This window comes from Homalodisca vitripennis, unplaced genomic scaffold, assembly GCF_021130785.1.
Source record: "Homalodisca vitripennis isolate AUS2020 unplaced genomic scaffold, UT_GWSS_2.1 ScUCBcl_875;HRSCAF=3763, whole genome shotgun sequence".
In the NCBI taxonomy this organism is placed as follows: Eukaryota; Metazoa; Arthropoda; class Insecta; order Hemiptera; family Cicadellidae; genus Homalodisca; species Homalodisca vitripennis.
Genome location: NW_025777004.1, coordinates 1 through 4910, shown reverse-complemented (window position 1 = coordinate 4910; position 4910 = coordinate 1).

Below are 4910 nucleotides of genomic sequence, written 5' to 3'. Positions count from 1 at the left end.
CAGAATAATTTTGATTGGGATTAGTACCCTTCAAAGATTTCACAATATTGCGAATTTGAGCATCTTGCTCTTGGTGGCCTTTGATGTCTTTATAGGCTTCCGGTACAGAAAAAAGAATAAAAGCCTGTGTGTGGTCGGTTTTATTTTGAATAGTAGAACTCTGTGATGAATCGGTTTGGGGCTCAAATAAACGCGAGAGGCAGTCGGCCACAACATTGTCTTTGCCCCTAACATGCTTGACAGTAAATTGAAAGGCATTGATGAGAGTGGTCCAACGTGCTATTTTTCCTACCTGGCGAGGATTGTTAAGTAACCATGAGAGTGAGGAATTGTCAGTCTCAAGCGTGAAGGAACGATGCTCTAAATATTGTCCTAAATTTTGTAAAGGCATAGACTACTGCCAAAGCTTCTAAATGGAAAGTTGAATAGTTCCTCTCGTGTACATTTAAAGGACGGCTCGCAAAAGCTATAGGGTATATTTGGCCCTGGATTTCCTGAGACAGCACTGCACCTACAGCAGTACCTGAAGCATCAGTTGACAGAATAAACGGGGCATCAAAATTTGGTAAGCGCAGGACCGGAGCAGAGACTAAAGACCGTTTAAGTTTGTGAAAAGCATTCTGTTGCTCCTCACCCCATATGAAATTTACATCCTTTCTCTTTAACCTATTCAACGGCTCACAGATTGACGCGAAATTGGGAATAAATTTAGAATAAAAAGGCACACATTCCAAGAAACCTGCTAACCTGCTTAGTATTTTTGGGTTGAGGGTAGTTGTCGATAGGGCGAGTTCTATTTGGGTTGATGGTAACTTTCCCATCTTCGAAGACGTGGCCTAGAAATTTCTATTTTATGAGAGGCAATGACCATTTTTTCTGGGTTAACTGTTAACCCTGCCCTACTAAGTCGGTCAAGGACTAAATCGAGATGTCTTTGGTGATCTTCCAGATTTTCAGAAAAAATAACAAGGTCGTCGAAATAGCAGAACAAGAAATCAAATTTCACATCACCAAAGATTTTATTTATCAACTGAGTCAGTATCATGCTACCACTAGCTAGACCAAAAGGGAGGTAATTGTATTCCCATTGGCCAGTGCTTGTGACAAATGAAGTGTACTTCTTGGAAGCCTCATCAAGTGGTATCTGGTTGTAAGCGGACACCAAGTCTAACATAGAAAAGATCTTAGCCTTGCCTAGAAATTGAAAAGAAGACTCTACCGTAGGCATCGGAGTAGAATCGAGCTCCAAGACATTGTTTAAGGCGCGGAAGTCAACCACCAGGCGTGAAGAAACCTCCCTTTTTAGGTACTAAAAATGCTGGACTGGAGTAAGGGGAAGTTGAAGGTCTAATAACGCCTTTCTCCAGAAGGCCTTCGATATGCTCACGAATTAAAAAAGCCATTTTCGGGGGAGCATAATGATACGGACGGCACCTGAACGGCTTGTCTGACTTGACAGTGATAGAATAAGTCAAAAGGTTAGTTTTACCCAGCTGTTTGGTCACAGTTTCGGGAAAACACCGCAGAATATTTTTAAATGTCTGAACTTGGGAATTATCAAGCCTCTCTCCAAAGATAGGTCCCAAACTAACATCCTCTGCCTGTTCATCCTCTTGGTTTTCGGCTATAACTAGTGAAGTGTCAAAGGGAAAAGACACCTGGCGTTGAGCCGCATTAATGCTCATTTCAGAGGCCTGAATGAAGTCGAGTCCAATCAAAACAGGAACCGGTAAGTTTGTTAGTAACAAGAAATGGGAAAGTCCAAGAGAAACAAGCTAATTTGAAATGAATATGGGCCAAAAATTGAAAGGAGACATCTGAACCATTTGCAGCTGTAGCCGTCAATGAAGTTTCTTCAACTTTCTTTCACGACACCCTTGAGTTTAGAGAGAGTATCAAATACGCTTTTATAGCTACGATAGATCTGGTAGAAACCAGTATCAATCACAGCAGAAAGACTTAATGTTAGAAAAAGCAATAGGAATTTCTAGGGGTTTGACCTTGGGCAAAGCCGGAGCTAAAGGATTAATGGGCCTAGTCTTCTTGGGGAATGCCGGCCCTTTCAGCGAATTCCCCTTTTGGAGTTTAAAATTAACCGCAGGATTAGCGGAACTATAATTATGGTTTTGATTATTCCTATTATAGGAAAACCTCCGTTCCTGGTTTGGCCTACTATTGTTCCCTGGTAGCATATTATCTTGCAATTGATTAGAATTACAAACTTGGGGGTTCAGCCGCTGATTGAAAGCATTATCATAGCCATTTGCCCTTACTTGGCCCTGCCTAGAATTATTGGGTTGAGAATGAAAGTTCTGGTAAGGTCTACTATTATTGTAAGGCCCGCTTTCCTTGCCTTTGGTTACCTTCCAAACGAATGGTTTGGATAAAATGTGGCTATAGGGGGTTCTCTTAGCGGCGTCTCGGTCGAAGTTTTGTACCCGAACCACGGTAAAAATGTTCTGTTATTATAACGATTATTTTGGAAAAGAATGTTCCCAGCGTATTGTAAATTAGTATTATCATAAGTGACATTTTTAATTAGAATCTATTGCAGCTTCCTGAGATTCAGAATTGCCATACCCTAACGGAGCTTGAACAGTGTTGAACCGTCAAACTCTCAATCATGGAAACCATGTTTTTCAGTTGTTGTTACTGTGGTAGGGGGTTGAAGACCTGCAAAATGCTGCCCTAGTATGAGGGTTTGAGACCGGTAAAAATAGTTGTAAAAATCTCGCCATCACTTATTTCTGGTCCAAGAATTTGGAAAATGCTAACAATGTCAGTAAGATAATCAGCATAAGGTTCTGACAGTCGTTGTTGTCTATACATGAGTTTAGACTGAATGTCCTCTAATGGCCCTAGATGAGAAAAAGGTAAACCTAATTGTCTGCAGAGCATTCGGCCAGGTAGAGTCAGCACTCACGAGATCCATCCACACATCACGAAGTTTGCCTTCAGTGCGTGCCACAGCGTTTAATAGAATAGTTTTATCTGAACCTAAATTTAACTCTACTATTTTTTGGATTTTTTACGAGAAATTCTGTTAGCTGAAATAAATCTGTACCAGAAGTAATGGGTACCTCTCTAAACATATCCCGCAAAATGTTAGGGAATGAGACATCGTCCCTGTTATATGGCCTATTTTGGGTTGCAATTTCTTGGGCTACCGTCTTAGCAGTCGCTTCAATAGCATTTAAGGTCATTGTATGCAGACTCTTCACTAAACCACCACCAAGATCCACCGGCACTACAGGGGGCAGCACAGTACAAGTTCCTACTTCGTCCTGTTTTAAACTGGGATTATCCACTAAATCATCCGTTACGGGTACCCTTGGTTCATCCGCAGATTCCTCCAAGTCACTCACGACCCCTTCGCTAGACCGAGCCACAAATTCCACTTAGCTGCCACGCATGGGCATCAAGCTTATCCTTGGGTTTAATTCCCCATAGCTTGCCATGTTCGCGGGCTTCCCCTCAATAGTCAACTTTTTAATCCAAGACACAGTCTTTGGAAACATTATTTAAATCGCAGAACTTCATCTCGTAAAAGGTTCAATAATCAACAATAAATAAACACAAATCACAACAAACAAGTTAAACAATAAATTAATCAAAGACACATGAGAGCGTGGACAGATTATTCCAACACAAAACTAGAGAGCAGTAAAAAAAAATTCAGAAAAACATTAGGGCAATTTTACTGTGGTGTGTGAAAAAGTACAAGTTGTAAAAAAACTATTATAAATTTATAGTATTACAAATAAATAAAAGCATAAAGTACATTGCCTTATTATTACCATGAAACCAACTTCCAGTATCACTAACAGGTGTAGGCAGAAAAAAAAAATCAAAAGTTTGGCTTTCAGGAGCAAAAAATGTCGGTTGCCATCAGTCGGGGTAGACTCAAGTTGTTTCCTCTCAAAAGGTTGAGAAAGTTCAAAGAATTCAAAAAAACCTAACAACACCTTTCAAAACCTAAAAGAATAAGAGAGGGAAACAAAGTAAACAAAAATTAATCAAAAGCAAGAGCAACTGTACCGTAGAAGAGCAAAAAAAAAATATATGTGGAGCGAGTCGTAAAGTAGCGCTACCGGTAACTACTACATAAAGTTCAACAAGGCCCAAGTGAACAAGACACAAGCCTAATATAGTAGAATTATAAATATGGTAGCTTATGGGTACATCTATGAGCACAATAAAACTACACAATATATTTATTATCTAAAACAGTGGCACGATCTAATCGTTAAGAATTCATTAGCTGTAGTAACAAATTAAACACATAGTTTATTTATAGTGTACTCGCTGAGCGAGATTTTCAATCTTTGTACATCTGTATTTATTCTACTTCTACCTAATAAATCAACTTTAAGAATGTAGATACTTTATAAACGACTAAATTGTAGTGTTCCTTTTAGGTTGGAAATTAATTTTAAATTGAAATGTTCTAATCTATACTGTTTTTTAAAAAATGTATAATTTGTGGGTGTTAAAACACGACTAAAAAGTAACTATTAAACCTTCCAACAATATTTTTGCAATGTAATTAGATTTCTGTCAACATTCGAAACCATTTTTCGTAAACTAATTATGGTTTCAGTAAATCGAAGGAAATTCCTTGAACTATGTGTTCTGAACTCATGTGTAATACACAATATACTTGATTCAGCATTGTAATTTTACAGCTCATTCATAACGTAAGGTTAAATATGAGATGAGTAAACATATGTAACTATATTGAAGTGAGTAAACAATCCTCTTGGTGATAAACTGAATATTGCAATTCTCAACCGAGCAAAATTAAGACAACCATCTAAGCCAGTAACCGGGTCAGTTAGGTTACCTCCGGTTATTGCGAGACAGATTGTCCTTAGGATGCAGGCCAGTCTTCCTAAGGGATAAGTATTTAA